This window comes from Sciurus carolinensis, chromosome 5 (assembly GCF_902686445.1).
Source record: "Sciurus carolinensis chromosome 5, mSciCar1.2, whole genome shotgun sequence".
In the NCBI taxonomy this organism is placed as follows: domain Eukaryota; kingdom Metazoa; phylum Chordata; class Mammalia; order Rodentia; family Sciuridae; genus Sciurus; species Sciurus carolinensis.
In genome coordinates, this window is record NC_062217.1 from 100,754,055 (window position 1) to 100,772,740 (window position 18,686).

General features: G+C 37.6%; 1 protein-coding gene across 4 annotated transcripts in view; it reads left to right on the forward strand.

Annotated features, from left to right (window-relative positions):
• The first annotated feature begins 941 nt into the window (after positions 1–941).
• The window catches only part of Mapk8 (mitogen-activated protein kinase 8), a 121,315-nt gene continuing 103,570 nt past the window's right edge, over positions 942–18,686 (forward strand). For 2 of the 4 annotated variants that reach the window (XM_047552745.1, XM_047552743.1), the window contains exon 1: positions 943–1,109. The gene's annotated coding sequence lies outside the window, so the exon portion shown is untranslated. Of the gene's footprint in view, positions 1,110–18,686 lie in introns of all 4 variants that reach the window. The other 2 variants (XM_047552744.1, XM_047552747.1) reach the window with 2 other exon arrangements.

Sequence of the window (18,686 nt, forward strand, 5' to 3'; positions counted from 1 at the left end):
TACCCAAAGCATAAGAGATAACCAAATAGTTCTTCATTCCAGTCCAGTGATGAACCACTGTTAAAAGAATTTGGTATATTTCTTTTCTATGTATATACTACATGTGTGTGTGTATATACACACATATATATGTATATATATAGTTCATAAGTGGGAGAATCTATATATACTCGCTTCTTCCTCTTAATGATATATTGTGAACAGTTTCCCTTGGTAAGAATTCTTTGAACAAATGGCGTTTAAAATACTAAAATGTATTCTATCGCAGGGATGATAGTAATTTAAATGCCTTTCCACCCATTGTTGGATATCTAGTGGTTTGTCAGCTTGTCACTTCTATAACTAACACGTGCACGCATTCTGGGGTCTCAGAGATAAATCGGGTAATATAAGTAATCTGGGAAGAGGTGGATTATGGAAAATCAGGAGGTAGCTTTTTCTAGGACGATGAAGAGAACATTTGTTTGCTGGTAGGTGGCTGAACCCCGACAGGTGTCCTCAGAATGGAACATACTGTGTTGTTCAAGGTAACGAGCTCTTCTTGCCTCAGGTGTGTGCCCAGGCAGGCGTGTCAGCTCGCCAGGCAGGTTTGGCCTAAGCCACCTCACCTTCAAACCCTGCTGTGAGGAGCCCTGGAGGCTTAGGCTGTGACTAGTAAAGTGCCCGGGGCCAGATGCAGTGTCTGGGCCACACGCCGACACGTGCCATCTAGGGGCCCGCCCCCTCCCACTTCCAGCCGGCCCCTAACAAGACTCTCAGAGGATTTCCCAGCCGCTCAAGCTCCAAGCGACCTCCTCCAAGTCCGCCGGGTCCGCTAGTGTAGCCACGCCCACTAGCTGCGGGCCCCGCCCCCGCAATCCGGGCCCCGGGGCTGCCCCGCCCCGCGGGCCGCTCCAGAGGGAGGCGCGGGGGTGGGGCCCTGCGCGATGACGTGGGCGGGCGTGCGCGGTGACGGCTCGCGTCCCTGTTACTCAGCGGAGCGGCCAAGGCCGGACGACGCGGCCCGGAGAGCGGAGCCGCGAGCAGCGCTGGGTAACGGCCGCGGCGAACGCCTGGACGGTGTGCGTCCCCGCTGGGGTCCTTACTGTTGCGGTTTGCTGCGCTGCCAGGTAAGTGCGGCGGGTGCCGCAGGGACGGGGCACACGGCGGCCCCGGTGTTTATGTTATTGTGCCGCCGCCGCCGCCGCCGCCGCCGCCTTCTCCTCAGTCGTGACCCCCTCCCGGCAGTGGGGGCGGGAGCGGGCGGCGGGCGGGGGCGGCGCGGGAACAATAGCGGCCCGGGAGGCGGGAGCCAGAAGAGGGGGCGTGGGCCCGCGGGACCCGGGCCGCCCGCCCGCGCCGGGCCCGCAGCCCTGAGCTCCGCCCGCCGGTCCTCGCGCGCCCTCCTCGCAAGGGTCCCGCTTCCACGTCTGGAGGAGAAAATGGAGCGGCGGGGGGGGGGGGGTGGCAAGTTCTGAAACACTTCGGCGAAGGTCGGACAGAGGCTTCTTCGCGGCCCGCCGCGCCCTGGCTGCCTCCCCGGGGGGCGGGGAGCAGGGAGAGCGCTCGCGTCCCGGTTCTCCGGTTCCCCACGCCTGCCGGGCACCCACGGGACCGTGTTTTGTTTCTCGTTGGTTTCTTTGTGCTAACGTCCTGAGCGAACGCAGGCTGCAACGCCGATAAAGGTTCGGGTGGGCTCCAGCCCTGGGTTGTGAGAGAACCCGGCCGGTGGCTAGTGCGGGAGGTGTGTTATCAGGCTCTCCCGGAGCTTCAGTGGTCTGCGCACTTTTCTCTGGAGGGTCACTCGGTGGTGACCTTTTGACTTTTTCACCCCACCCTATCATCCCTTTGTCTTGGCACTTGACTTTCCTATCCAGAGACGGCAGAACAAGTCCATTTTAAAGTACTGTGACACACACTTTACATTTTCATTTCCCAAAGTTCCCATCTGATCTTTAATTTGAATTTAATAACATGTTGACTACAGGGTATCAGACAAAGTCCATTGGTTACTATTTTTACCACTGAAATTCAGTGATCTTCCCAGTAGAATTTTGGTCTGTCAGCTCTTTGTGTTTTGAGATAAGCATCCAGCAGATACCTCCGTGGCAATTAGAACATCTGTTTATTTCATTCATTCATTCAGCAACTGTTCAGTACTGTATCCAGATGGAGAGGTCTGAAGGTAAAGGGAAATATCCTTAAATGGAAGAGAATACTAAGAATGAAATATAATAGATATACCTTTAAATGAGACAGTTTTATAAGGGACGTATGTTAAGGAAGGTACAGTTAGCTTTGGGTCATTTTACTGTTTTTATTTTTATTTTTTTAGCACTGTATCTGGAACTTAAAGTAATTTTATGTTAGGAAATATAGCTGTGTTTGGTCTAAATGTACAACAGCTTTTATTTTTTAATTTTATTTTTTCCATTCATTTATACTGTTGGCCCCACTTTCCCTTTTGTGGCTAACCTTAAACCTAGGAGATTAGATGCTATAAGTGAATATGTTTATGTTTAGTGCAGTGCCAGACAAAAGCAAGCAATCAAAATGGGACTTCCTTGAGGGCAGGTACATCTCTTTTTCCACCACCTAGCCAGGAATATAATAAGTGTTCAAAAAGAGTTGGATGTATGAAAAACTCTTTATAATTGATAATATTCAAATCAATCCTTTAAAAAGACAATATTCTCCATGAAGTTTTGGAGACTGTCAGTTCTAGATGGCTAAATGATCAATTCATACAGTATAGTATCTCTTAGGACTACAGGGTTCTTGAATCACTTCAGTGCCTTTTTTTCCCCCTGTCACTTCAAGGCTGTTCACTATCCTAAAATAAAATCTTGTCTAAATAGTTTGTTTTGCAGTACTGGGGATTGAACCCAGAGGCACTCTACCACTGAGTTACATGCCCAGTCTTTTTTATTTTTCATTTTGTTTTGAGACAGGGTCTTGCTAAGTTGCCAAGGTTGTCCTCGAACTTGTGATTCTCTTTCCTCAGCCTTCTGAGTAGCTGGGACTACAGGTGTGTTCACCCAGTTAAATGTTTTTAATATGATTAATAAAGTTGTGATGTGTGTTTGTATACATGAATATACATTTGAATGATCTAATCTGAAAATTCAGATTACCCCCCAAATCTGAAACAGCTCTGGTCCCAAGCATTTTTAGATAAATGATACTCAACCTGTATGTACATATGTTCACAGAGGTATTCACTTAGGAATCTAAATGATTGCATTTATCCTTTTGCAAATATCATTGGAAAGGTTTTGGGTGATTTCTTTATTTTATGTAGAAGAGTAGAACAGAAGAAATAACCTGCATAAATGTTTTATCAGAAGCATTTAATTTCTAATACTTTAGAAATACTTATTAGAAATTAAGTTTTAACTTACCCTCTTGGCAAAGCATATGACCTGAAACTCAAAATAATATTTTATTCAAGTTGTAGTGCATTTCCACTGCTTCTTAATAAGTTTTAGCATTTGTTTTTGATGTTCAGGATTTTGAGGTGAACTTATTTGATGTAAGGTGGAAATGAAGAAATAATAAAATGATACTTTTAAAGTATGGGCTGGAAATCTTGAAACACCATACTTTCATTGGTTTGCCTAGTTATTTTAGATTTCAGTAAGTGTCACTGATAAAAAAATCCTTAGGCACTAGCTCATAGGCTATGTAAAATACTGTTTTGTTTCCTGAATGCTGTTTTTAAAAATAACAATTAAGATTTATTTCATGTATCATAAAATTCACCATTTCAGAGTACACATTTCAGTGGTTTTTAGTTTTATTTACAAAGTTGTGTATTGATCACCATCAATTACAGAACATTGTCATCAACCCAAAGAAGAATTCCCATACCCATTAGGGCTCACTCTACATTTCAGTCTAAATTCTATTTTAGAGGAAGAGAGAGAACTGGTTCTGTTCATAAATATTTTCTTTTAATGAATTTGAAAAGTTCTCCCTTTAAGTGTCCTGGCAGAATAGGCAACTATATCCTTCAGACCCCTTTGGATCCTGAGGGAAATGCCACTTGGAAAGGAAATTAATGTAAGAATAAATTGCACCAAAATTTATAAGGTTAAACTCTTAACTATTTGCTCTATGCCTGGTATTATGGAAATGACTGTGAGGATACTGAAGCTCAGTGAAAAAAATTAATTCACTGTTAAATAACTAGCCACAAAGTATACTACTGATGATTATGAGGTTGTTGGGCCTGCTCGTTTTTGATTTGCTTTACTAGTGGATTGAGTTTTGACATATTTGAGTCATCTACATGGTTGAGATGCTTCATTGCATGTGTAGAAGAATAACATAATGTCATGAAGATGCCAGTTCTCTAGAGGTCAGGTCAATGGTATGGGTAGTAGCCTTTCTGATTTGTGTAGTGCAAGGAAATTATTATAATCACGTAGCTTTAGATATGAATCATTTGACTATTTCAGAGATTTGTGATGCTTATTGTCTTAGTCATGAACTCTTTACCTGAACGTTTAGAAGCTTTGCATTCTTACTGTAATGTAAGATATCTTTAACTTTGATTTCACAAGTTTATTTTGATTAAAGAAAATTTACTACCTAAAAGGCGATAGGAGTATTGGAATGAGAGTGGTCCTAGCATGCCGAATGCATATCTCTAATCCCAGGTATTTGAAAGACTGAGGCAGAAGGATGGGATGGCAAGTTCAAGGTCCCCCTTTGTCAACTTAGCCTGTTGTAAAATAAATAATAATATTAATAAAAGGGCTGTAACTCTGTGGTAGAGCACCCCAGGCTAAGAGTCATCTTGTCATTCAGTAGCTGGAACTAAAGCAGTCTAGTAGTCAGACTTAAATTCACTCTGGACTTTGCCATGAACAAGCTCTGTAACTCTGGGCAAGTTGTTTAGCCTTCTTAGTTTTAGAACTGTAAACAAACTGTCAAAACTTTTTTTATAGAAGGGTTGTTCCCCAGATAGGTGGTTCTTCAGAAACTATACAGAAAGAGGCCTTCTTGGATGATTATCAGGAGCTCCAGTAAAGAACAGCAAATAAGGGACTGGGAGTAGTACTAAGTGGTGGAGTGCCTGCCCAGCATATGTGACACCCTGGGTTCCTTTCCTAGGACTACAAAACAAAAAACAAAACAGCAAGCAAAATTATCCTTGAAATTTTCAGAAGCAGGGAAAATTATTAATTTCTTTCTTTAATATGCAGAAAAACAAAAAGCTTCACCTTAAATTAGATTCTTTGAGTGGTAGATTTTATTTATTCTGCAGCGTGATGCCTTTTGAAAAGACTTGATGTTCTCAGAAACTTTGTGGAAGTTGTTAAAATGAAGACTTCATTAGCCTCAAGAAGCTTATGATCGAGGATAGGACTTAAGGCACTCCTAAACAGTGAATTTATATTCTTTTAAAAGAGGTATGAGAGGTCTTCTCCAAACAGAAGTCTACTTCAAATCTCTGGACAGGCCAAATTTCATTGAAACTAGTTTTTAAGAGGGAGAGAGAGAATGTGTATGTGTGTGTGGTGGGGGTGTGTTTTTTGTAGGCCTTTTGGAAAACTTACTAGCTGACATTCTTTTTCAAGGTGGTGGGTTATGTCATCTATCTCCTATAACCCTTAGTAGTACATCAGATTTGGTTAAAATATGCAGATTTTTTAGAAAGTTAAAGGCAGCTAGAATTCACTTTATGTGATATAAGCAAGTTCATTTGGGCCTGCTTTATTATCTGTCAAATGAGAGCAATAATAGTACATAACCTCATAGGTCTGAGATTTAAGGTACTGAATGTAAAGTGCTTGGTTGCTTTCAGGAAACTTTAGTTTTTGTTTTCACTTATTATTTTTAAAGTCCAACAGATGTAAAATACTGAGTAAATTAAAAATCATTTTGATGCACAAACTCTTCTGAGCATACTAGTTGCTTCCCTGTGTGTTTTTTTGGGGGGAGGGGATTAAAATTTGATTATCTCATCAAATCTGAATTGACAGATTTCTTGTGTACACTAATCCTTTCTGTCTTAAAATTTAGAAATGTTCCAAAAACAAATATTCAAAGTTGATAAGTATTTGCCACATTCTCTGATACAATGTTGTTTCAATATTTCTTACCCCTTCCCCAAGCAGAGGTTCCTTAAGCTTTCCAAGTTTATTTTGACAGATATATAAAGGATTGGGAATCCAGCACCTAGGGATAACTTTATCATGTATTTTTTCTGAAGGAAGTAGAATGCTGTCATGTATTTTAAATTTAATCTTATTGGGATCTTTGACTATGGAGATTACATACTTGTCATAAAGTAGGTAATCACAACAGTTCATTAGGTGCTTTCTAGAGTCTCTAAGTTTTCTGTGTGGTAATGGTACATAAAATTTCTTGTTTCTTTTTGAGGTCAGCAACTATGAGATGACACAGATTTTACACAGGTGGTGTTTATTGAGAAATCACTCTCTGCCACTGCAGGTAGTAAGTAATGTGGGAGCCTGACTTCTACACTGTTGTTGAAATCAATCTCTACCTTTAATGATATGAGTATAACTTGATAGGAGGTAAAACTATAAATATGTTCATTATGTCCTAACACAAAGAAGCAAATGTTAGTTATTTTGTTAGGAATTCCTTTTGCCATTGGGGGACTTCCAAACCATAACATTTTTTGCCCTCCCCTTAAAAATACTGGATAAGCTGCAGAAAGCAAGATGTCTTTTCTAATTTCTGGTTGTGGTTGAGACTGTGGTACAGATGAATCCAAATCATAAGAAAAGGCAAAAAAAAAAAAAGTCTCCTCAGATTCATTTTGGAATACAAGAGGGTATTAAAACAAATAAAAGTATAAAAAGTACATACTAGAGAATATGCTACTTAGATACCAACTGTAGTCCTCAAACTTTTAAATCAATCCTCTGAAAAACTTAAAGCTAAATCTGTTGTGGGAGCACTTTCTTATCTTTTCTCCAGTATGAGAAGTATGGGCCTCACTGCTTCCTGCTGAGAGGCACTAGCCTTTCACCCACCTATTTTGTTTTTAAATTCCTTTTTTTTTTTTTAATTCTTTTTAGTTGTAGATGGACACAATACCTTTATTTTGTTTGTTTATTTTTATGTGGTGCTGAGGATTGAACACAGAGCCTTACACATGGTAGGCAAATGCTCTATCACTGAACTACAACCCCAGCCCCACCCGCCTATTTTTGAGGATATGAGAAGGGGAAAACAGCCATACTTTCTTTGCTTACCTGGAAGCATCAAAACATGGGGAAGATGCTATTTGCTAAAAGTTGTTAATGGAACAGAAACTCATCATTCCCTGGTTTCTCCAGAGAGGTTGCCTCTGACTTTCAGATGCCATTTGGGTCAACCAAAGGTGAGATGAAGGAAAGCTGTGACTTGAGAGTCACTTTTCAGTCAAAACAAACAAAAATTGAAATAATCTGGTTTTGTTACTACTGAAAATTTACAAGTTTGTTTAAACTTTTGACTGAATTCACTTTGATTCAGAGTTCCCAAGATTTAAAAAGATGTACAGTAGAGTGTTTTTTTTTTTCATTCTGTGCAGCCACCCAGTTTCTCCCTCTGGAAATGGTGATAAGTTTCCTATGAATCCTTTCAAAAGTGATTTTTGTATGCTCAAGTAAATACAAACCATAATCCCTTGTGCAAAATCCTTGTCTGGTTGTTTTTCAGAATTAGTTTCTCTTTGGAATTATGGAAAAATGATATAGTGCATTCACCATATTATCCAAAATCTCTTAATAGGAGTTGGTAGTATCCTGTAATCAAACACATTAATATGTCTGTATTGAAAGCATAAAGAGCATAATAAGTGGGATGAATAAAAATTATAAAGCCTTTTGCCAAATCTTGTTAGATTTCACTGCCAAATGTTTGTACTAAACTTACTTTAAAACTTGTTTTATTTTTATTCCTGGATTTTTGTCTTACCAATGAGGGACTGTGTATTGTTCGTGTGTGTGTGTATGTATATTTATGTATTACTCTCTGCTGACTCCTTTATCTAAGATGTTGAATACTTTGTGCAAACAGTTTTATGATTTTCTATCTGCCTTTATCTGTTTGAGCTGTTATAACAAAACACCATTGACAGGGTGGCTCAAGTAACAGAAATGCATTTCTCACAGTTTAAGAACAGAGAGCCCTGGCCAATTTGGTTCCCTGAGGAACCAATCTTGTGAGGGCAATCAGCTGCCTTCTCCCCTGTATACTCACATAGCCAGGGAGAACTCCAGACTCTTCTTCTTATAAGGACACTAATCCCATCATGAGAGCCCCTCTCTCATGAGCTCATCTCAATCTTATTACTTCCTGAAGGTCTCACCTCCAAGCGACTTCAACATGCTCCTTTAGGGGAACATAAACACCACTTAGTCTTAAACACCATTATACATGTGTACCATTGAATTAACTAATGCCTTTTTTGTGTATACTTAGTTTATTTATTCAGTCTCTGTGTGTATATATCACTTCATACTTGTATAGAAATGTATAGGATACATCTCCAGACGTGGATTGCTTGGTCAGAGTGTATGTGTATCTACAATTCTGATATGTATTGGCAGCATGTAATACATAGAGGTCCAACTTCCATTCCACCAGCACCAAGTGAGGAAGCCTGCTTTTTTAATCTTTGCCATTATTGGTGAGATTAAACATCTTTTAAGGTTTGTTTGCATTTTCTGTCTTATTAACTGTCCTTAACCTTGCTTATTTTTCTGTTGCTTTGTTGCTCATTTTCTTAGACTTGTGGGGCTTATTTTTACACTAAAAATAGCTATTTTTTTTGAAATATTGTTTCACAAGTTGATGTTTGCCTTTATAGGATAAGATAATATACATGGATCCAACCTTGTTTTTTTCATCAGATGTTCACCCAGTTGTGTCAACATTATTTAATAACCCATCTTTGTCTTACTGATATAAAATGCTTTATCATTACTGAATTTCCTTGTGGATTTGGGACCATTTCTATTCTGTTGACCTGTCTACCCATTTAGGAACCAAGCCATCCCATTTTAATTATTGTAGTTTGTACTGTACTTTCTGGTAGGGTGAATTCTTTCTTTTTTTTTTAGGGTGAATTCTTTTTCACTTTTTTCAGATTTTTGTCTTTCTGGTTTGTATTTTGTTTATTTTATATAAATTTTTAGACTCAGATCCTCTAGTCTAGTCCGGACCCCTTCTTTGCCAATTCTCTGCCATTTCTGTTGAGATTGTGATATTTTTCATTTTATCGTGGTAAAATTTGCATATAATAAGATACACAAACATTATATGTGTAGAGTCCAGTAAAAGTTTGCCAATGTATATGTGCACTTATATAACCTGTATTTCAAAATATAGAACATTTCCATCAACAACAAAGTTTTCACATATCCTTTCAAGTTGACCTGCCCCCAACAGTGATTGACTTCAGTTATCAATTACATATACTCAATTTGCCATTAGTATTATTTAAAAAAGTATTTTTTAGATGTTGATAGACCTTTATTTTATTCATTTATTTACAGGTGGTGCTGAGAATTGAAGCCAGTGCTTCACGCATGCTAGGCAAGTACTCTACCACTGAGCCAGAACCCCAGCCCCTAGAATTTTTTTAATAGAAGAATTTTTTAATAGGAACTTACGATGTTACAGTAAACTTAACCTTTTCATTTGAGTCTCTTTTTCAGTTCCTAATAGCATTTTAGCTACTAGAAGTAAGTTCTAAATGCCTAGTAGTATTTTGACTACTTTTCGTTTGCATAGCATCTAGAGATGGTTTCCAGAAATACAGCTTAGTCTGCTGTCACAAAACATACAGTCAAGTCAGAGGTTAAGATCTTTCCAAATGAGGAGTGAGTGAATGTAGATAGAAAGGTGTTGTGCTTAGATAAATGATCTTGACAAAAATCAGCAAGTAGAAAAATATGGAAGTGGGTGAGGCGGTAGAGGGAGTGTGATTTAGCTCTTGGGTTGAGGTAGCTTAACTTTATGAAGGTTTATGATTGTTGATTGAAGATATTTGAATGAAATTCAGAGATCTTATTGTTTAATAGAGAGGGTATAATTTATTTTCTTTATCTTTCCACCTCTCCTTGCACCCCCCCAAAACTGAAGCATTTTGCTACTCAAGGACCCACACATTGTTGAGTAGGCTAGTAACAAAAATATAGAACCCAGGAAAAGCAAGAGTCCCAGATATCCAGATGATTTAATAACTAATAATCAGTGCTAAATCATATTTCAGGCACTGTTCTAGTCCTTTACATATGTTGTTTAAACATCCCTTGATCCTAGGTACCATTATATTCCCATTTTATAGTTTAGGAAACAGGCACAGAGAGATTATTTGGGAAGTTGTTGGTAATCTTGATGAACAGTTTTATTAAAATGGGAAGAAAGGAACCAAATTGAAGTTTCGTTTTGTTTTGTTTTAAAGCAATGAATGAAATTTTTTTTGCAAAGTGAGAAAAGAACAAGGACTGATAGTGGATGTAGGTACCGTATTCAAGATAACTCAAGTGGAACAAAACCATGAGTTGGTAGGTAAAGGAAAATGAGGGGTCTGGAAAATGAGACTGTAAGAATGAGATTGTGCAGGATAGAGAATAGAGAGCATAGGTAGAGAATTTGGTCCTTGTTAGAGAATAGATACTTTTTTATTGAAAGGAAGGAATGCAGGGGGGAAAGGAGGTAATGTGCACTCTTCCAAGGAAGCTTAGTGTTTGGAAGATGAGGGTTTGTACTTGTAGTTTTTATCTCTAGTGGTTTCTGTTTTCTCAATGAAGCAGAATATTCACATGGGCAGACTGGGATGGGAGTGTTCAGTTTGAAGCTGTTGCCAAAAAGTATTGATTGTTCCTTTGAGGTTTGAAGTCTTGAATTTAAAGTGGCATCTGTTGGTCTGATTTTGTGATATTTTCCCCCAGCATTCAGGTGAGGTTTTGCCAGGTTTATCAGTCCAAAGAGTTCTCCAGAGAAACAAAACCAGTAGGACAAATAGATAGATGGACAGACAGACAGAACAGCTGAGATTGCAAGGAATTTGCTGGTGTGAGGATTGACATCTGAAATCTGTAAAGCAGGCAAGAAACTTTTGGGGCAAGAACAAATATTGTAGCCTTGGGAAGAAATTTCATCTTCTTGGGTAAACCTGTTTTCATACTTAATAGCCTTTCAATTGATTGAATGAGGCCTGCCCTCATTGCCAATCATAATCTTCTGTACTTAAAGTCAATTGATTGTAAATATTACCACAAGTACTGTTATGGTGGATGTGTGAGACAATGCAAGAAGGTTCAGAGGAGAAATGATTGGGTTGTGAAAATCTTAACCCAATCAATGAATTAATCCTCTAATAGGGATTAACTAAGTGGTAACTGAAGTGATATGGTGTGGCTGGAGGTGGGAATTGGGGCATGGTTTTGGGGTGTATATATTTTGTTTCTGGAAAGTGGAGTCTCTTTCTGCTTCCTGATCTTCATGTGAGCTGTTTCTCTCTGCCACACTCTTCTGCCATGATGTCCTGCCTCATCTTGAGTCCCAGGGAATGGAGTTTGCTGTCTATGGATCAAGACCTTTGAAACTGTGAACCCTCAAACTTTTCCTCCTCTACAGTTGTTCTGGTCAGATCTTTTAGTCACAACAGCAAAATAACTGACTAAAACAACTACAAAATATGCTCATAGCAATACCTAGATTTGTGTTTGATTTAATGACTGGGTACTATAACCTAGCTTAGTTGGCACACAAAGAAACCATCATACCAGAGCAGTAAAGAGAAGGAAATGGGGTTAAGGGAGAGGGGGAACTTTCAAAGGGAGTGCTTAGAAGAGTGATGATGAATCATGAAATCTAATGTGAATAGAAGACAAAGTGAGGCCCTGTACTATGGAAGTGATAGCATCGGATATTGGAAAATTTAAATTATTGTGGGGTTTAGAGGGTTAAGTGAACCTGAAGGATTGAGTGCTGTGGTTAGAATGTGATGCTTGGATTATATTTCATAAGGGTAATGGTTACTGTCATTGATAATGCCCAGGATGAACTTGAGTGTGGGCTGCTGAAGTGGAATTGAGGGACAAATCTGTGGATGTCAGGAGGCCAGTGAATTGAAGATAGGGGATCTGAGTGTAGCTCAGTGGTAGGGTGCTTGTCTAGCCTGTGCAAGGCCCTGGGTTTGGTCCCTAGCACTGAAAAGGTACTTTAGGGGTATTAGAAGGGTCCATCTACATGAATGGTTAAGTTAGCAAGTGGTGAAGGGAGTAAGGATACATACTTTGAATCAGTTGTGAAATTCCTCTGTGAATTGAGGGAGAACTTGAGGAAGGATAGGTAGTAATAAGGAAAGATAACTATAGTATGATTGGTTTAAATTTGCTTGTTACATATTAGGAATTCCAGAAGGCCAAGTAAAGGAGATAGGAGGAATAAGGAATTAGGTAAAGTAAAGGATGTACCCAGCAATATGGAGGTGGGAATTCAAGGATTAATAAATGACCATGGAGAGTTGGACCTTTTCCAATAACTGAGGTTAGTGGGGATGTGAGGTATAATGAGATTAGGAGATTTTCGGTATCATTCTAGTATTATAGGACTCTGGCATTGTTTTTCAAATTGCTGGTCCTGACTCATTGTTGTATTGTAGAATGAATTTAAGAGATCACAACACAAGAGATCACAACTTGTGTTATGTTTTTAAATGAAATGAAATAGAAAATAACAGCTTATAACAACTAACAAGGAGCTAATAATTTAACAGTTTTACAGTGGTATAATTCACATACCAATACAGTTCACCCATTTGGATTATACAGAGACTTTTTTAGTACTATATTCATGTAGCCATCCCCACAGCCTAATTTGAGAATATGTTTGTCACCTCAGAAAGAAATCCCATACCCATCAGCAGTCACCATTCATTCCTTACCCTGATCACCCCCACCCACCCACCAGCCCACCACAAGCATCCATTTGTGTACTTACTTCTCTTTAGATTTGCCTCTTCTGGATATGTTATACAAGTGGAATTATGTAGTAGTATGTAGTCTTTTGTGACGGGCATAATGCTTTCAAGATTTGTTAATCATGTAATGTGTCCGAGTACTTCGTTTTTTTTTTGGATATAAGGCCTCACTAAGTTGCTGAGGCTGGCTTTGAATTTACGATCCTCCTGCCATAGCCTCCTGAGCCACTGGGATTACAAACATGCACAACTGTGTTTGTTTTCATTTCTTTTTATGGTCTAAAAATATCCTATTGTACAGATATACCACGTTTTATTTATCCACTCTTCAGTTGATGGGCATTTGTATTGTTTTGACTTTTTCGACTATGATTAGTAATGTTGTCAAGAACATTCATGCACAAGTTTTTGTGTGTTATATGTTTTCTTTTGGGTATGTGTACCCATGAGTGCGATTGCTAGGTCATATAGATAAATTCATGTTTATTATTTTGAGGTTCTACCAAGTTATTTGTCACAGTGGCTATACCATTTTATTTTTCACCAGCAGAGTACAAAGTTTCTAGTTGCTTCCAGCCTACTCAAGCTTGTTATAGTCTATCTTGAGTGGTATTTGCATTTCTTTGATAGCTAATGATACTGAGTATCTTCTCATGCATTTTGGCCATTTGCATATATTCTTGGGAAAATTATTTATTCAGATCTTTTTCTTACCTAAAAAATTGGGTTCTTTTTCTATTATTGTGGTGTTTAAGAATTCTTTATATATTGTATGTTGAAGTCCCTTGTCAGATGTCTAATTTGTGTTTTCCCCTATTTTGGGGGTTGTCTTTTTACTTTTTCAATGGCAGTTTTACAGCACAACAGGTTTTAATCAAATTGAATTTATTTTGATCTAGTTATTTAACCTTTGTTGATTATGCTTTTGGTATTTTATATAAGAAACCATTGTCTAACCCATGGTCATGACAACTCCTCCTGTTTTCTTCTAAGAGTTTAGTAGTTTTAGCTTTTACAGTTAAGTCCATGGTCCATTTTGAATTCATATGTGTGTGCATATGTGTGTGTTTATGAGGAAGGGGTCCAGCTTCAGTCTTTTGCATGTGTATATGCAGTTATCTTAGCACCAGTTATTGAGAATATCATTCTTACTCAATTGTCTTGTCATTCTTGTAAAAAATAATGTGTTTATTTATGAACTGTTGATTCTGCCTTTAAGGCAGCCATGCTGTCTTGATTATTGTGGCTCAGAAATGTTTTTTAGAAATTATATTTCAATTAGATGTATGAGTGTACTTATAGACAGACAATACAGAGGTGTATATGTAATGTATTGTGGTGTAAAATGTTTGAAAACCTCTGATTTGAGATGTGGTGCCTTTCTGAAACAGTTTACTCTCTTAACAACTTAATGGGGTATGATCCCTTATAGGGATCAAACAGAGAAGACAGATTAGAGGGCACTGCTGTGGATGACTGATTTTTCTCTTTTTTAATAGGTAAAGTGTTCTTTTAGGATGGGTGTGAACTTAAGGGCATTTAAGGAGGGTTTGGAATAGCTGTGAGTATTTTTAAAGAATCAATGAGATTAACGTAAAGATTATAGAATGAAATAAGATTTGAAAATTTGAAGTTATCAGAGTTTTGTACTGGACCATTCTTTAATGATTCTCAACTTAAAATAAAAACAAAAAGTTTCTTTGACTATATTAAGTGTGTCTATTTTGGATAGCTTTATTGTCTGCATTGTCTGTGGGTCTTCTGTAGGTTTTTGTGTCAGGTTTTTGTGTAATACTCAGAATATATTCTGAGTATTACTTGGGTTTTTTTTAATTAAGATATTACATAAGAAAAATTAGATAATTTAAGGTTTGTGAATGATTTTAGAATGGTGCTGTCTCTTTCCAGAGAGGATTTTTTTTGGGGGGAGGGTACTGGGGATTGAACCCAGGGGTGCTTAACTACTGAGCCACATCCCCAGCCCTTTTTTTATATTTTATTTAGGGACAGAGTTTCACTGAGTTGCTAAGGGCCTCCCTAAATTGCTGAGACTGGCCTTGAACCTGCAATCCTCCTGCCTCAGCTTCCCAAGTCACTGGTATTACAGGTGTGTGTCACCAAGCCCAACTCAGAGAGGATTTTTGTTTATACTTGTCAGGAATCTAGTTAACAGTACTAGTGATATTGGATAATCTTAATCCAGTCAGACTAAGATGTTTCAAAAGTAGGCCCTGGAGTCTGGAAAGGTTGGTCTATTTTATGTTTTATTTACTTCTAGGATATAACACTTTGGAGTCCCAACATAAAGCCAGAAGTGTTAACAGTCCATTTCCCCACTCCCACACTTTGTTGGATTCTTAACTGTAATATTTAATATGCCCTAGCCTTGAAAATCTGCTGAAGGTTTAGATTCATCTCCTCAGCTACCTTTTTAGGAATTGGCAGATCCCCCTGGTGGCGATAAATGGTCCCAGATGTCAGGCTTACCTCTGAAGATTTCCTTATTCTCCTATATTCTGGTCTCTATACTTTTTTTACTATGTTTGTTAGCACTCTGATGCTTTCAAATAGATTTTTTAGTTTGGTTTTTCTAGTTTTTCCTGGGGGTTTGGGAAGATGGTCCAGTTTTTCTAGTTGCTTCAGTAAGAGAGTTGATCTAAATTGCCCATTTCACCATCATAAGGAAAGTATTTGTTACCTATTTGAAATTTTAGTGTATGTGGTTTTAATTTTTCCTGCAGATAAAGATTTTTTGTACCACTTTCTACACATTATAGAAATTAATAGCAGTGAGGAAAATAGGATTAAGAATAGAAAAAAGGGAGGAACAGTGTCAGAGAAAACTCTGTAGATATTTTTGCAAAGTTCACAAGAAATAAATGCAAGCTAACATTTTCATGTCTGTTAGTGAGATCTTGATAGTTACAAATAACAAGGAATTGACACATTCATTGGCATGCTATCATTACAGTTAAAAGGCAGTAGAATCCTAGGTATTGTAAAGGGGGCATTGAGAAGTCATGTTGAGTAAATTTTAAAAATTGTTCCACAGAGAAACCCCAAGTAACATCTTGAGTTATTAAATGGGAGAGTTAGCTTTGGAGCTGGGCTAATGGATGTACTGTATAGCAGTGTATCTGCAATACAGTTAAACTAGTACAGTAAGGGATTAGAATTTAATTCTATACAATCCATTAGATACATAAAATGTTACCAGTTTTGATTTAATATGCTATTACTGTTGTCATATGTGTATGTAAATGGATTTAAGGACTTTATGAGTTAATTCATGTTCTTGATTTTTCAACCCATTCTCATTCTTCTTAAATTTCAAAATCACCAATTTTCTATCACACTCAACCATTATATTTGAAGAGGAAAAAATAGTATTTCTTTTGTAGCCTCTTCTACTCTTGAGAAATAAGAGATAATCTGAAGTAGTCTATTGGTGGTTTTTATCAGCAGGAGTTTTGGTTGATATGTTAAATTTTTGAAAGGTAGGAATTGTTTCTTGAACTGATTACATTGCTTCTATCTCACCATCTTGCTAATGTTCATGCAGTATATTTGTTATAGGAGACTGATTTAAGATTAATTTGTTTCTTTGTTATACCTGTCCATAGAATCTTCTGTTATAGTTGATCATCACCCCAGGTTTTTACATGACTTTATTTTCTATGATATTTCCAATTTATTGAAAATGTTTCTATATACATACAAATTGAAAGAATATTACACTGAACCCTTGTTGTGTTGCCACTTGTATACAGCAGTTGTTAGCATTTTGTCTTCTCTTTGGATAATTTTTTTTGGAGGGGCAACACTTGACCCATAAATGCTGCAGTTTGCTAGCATCTCCTAAAAATAAACTCATTCTCCTACATGTGTCATACTTAAGGAGGAATTTTTAAAAATCTAGTATATTCAAGATTTTTCAGTTGTTCCTCCTTTTTCAGTTGTGCTGTAACTGGGAATGGTGCTGTTTCATTTGGTTTCTTTGCCTCTGGTGAAGGTACTTTCATTTGTGGACAGTTTGTATTGATGTTCTTAGGAAAGGGAGATAATATCACTGGAGAGTTCTATTCTGCCCTCCTCTTCTGCCTCTTTCCCTGCAAAAGGTCAGTTTGTAACTAGTTTTCTCCAACTATGATTCAGTCAAAATTTATGCATCGCATTTGATTGTTGTTGCTTTTAGTCACTTTTAACATTCTGCAATTGTTCCCACCTCTGCTTTTCTCCTTATGACATTGACTTCTTGAAGAGACCAGCCAGTTGTCTTACAGAATGGTCCCACATTTTAGCTTCGTCTGATTCTTTCCTTATGATTTTTAAATTGTATCTTTAAGCACTGTGTTTCCTAAAAATAGGAGAGGTGTAAAGTCTGGATTATGTTTAGGATTCCTAGTTTATGTACATTATTTTGACACATAATATAAGGCATCAGATTGTCTTCTTTCCTACAGTGCAATTATTTGGTTAAGTGATATTCATCATATCTATTCAATATAAAGATGGGTAGCCCCCACTCTTGTGCTTTGCAGTAAGCTGTAGGTCAATGAGGTGAAGTTTTGGTTGTCTCTGAATGTTCCATTTCCTAGCAGTCTTACCTGATATTTTTAGCATTTGTTGTTTAACTATGTCTGAATCAATTATTTCATCTGGGCTTGCAAAATAGTGCTTTATCTAACCGTGTTTTTCTGGATCTTTTAGCCAACTTTCCTTTAAAAAAAAAAAAATCTTCCTCTTGTCAGCTAGGATTGAACTACAGTGCTTCCTAACAAGATGAGATAAATGCTTGCTTGTTTATTGTCCTTTAATATACCAACTTTTTATTCTGAAAATTAGTTAATATTCACCTCCAATAATAACCAAATAACTTTCTCAGTATCAGAGGGTTTTTTCCCCCCATGGTTTTATAATCATTTCAATCACTATTCCCTATTTTTCCCCTTTTAAGTAGGTTTTGGTTTTAGAAATTACCGATTTATAAAGAAATTGAGATCATATTGGAGTTCTCTTGTGTCTCCCTCGGGTTCTCTTGTTTTCAACAGCTTACGTTAGTGAACATTGGCAATACATGATTATTAGCTGAAGCTTACGGTGTTTCCAGCTTTCCTTCATCTTTACCTAAGGTCCTTTTTCTGTTTTAGTATTCCATTCACAATAGTTTAGTTATCCTATCTCTAGGATTTCTTAGCTGTTTCTTAGATATTCCTTCTTTTTGATGACCTTGATAGTTTCATGGAGCATTGTTTAGGTTATTTCATAGGATATCCCTTTATTGAATGTCTGATATTTTTCCCATTTTTAGCTTGGGTTATAGTTTTGAAAGGAACATCACAGAGATGAAGAACCATTTTCATTACATTGTGTGAAGACTACATACTATTAACATAATTTATGGTTATTGATGTTGACCTTCTTCCCTTGGCTCAGGTAATGCTTGTCACATTTTCCCACTTCAGAGTTACTTATTTTCTTCTTTCTGTCTTGTAGTAGTTGGAAGAAGTGACTACATTGCTTACATTTAATGAGGGGGGAGTAGTGTTCTTGAGAACCAAAAAATCTATAATTCTAAATATAAATTATTTGAAATCTTTCTGTATGGGAGATGTTTCTTTTTCTCTAATGTATTCATTTATGTCAGTATGTGTGGATATTTATTTTGTATTTTGAATTATAATTCAATGCTACTTTATTTTGTTCCTCAAATTGTTCCAGATTTGGCCATTTGGGAACTCTTTAG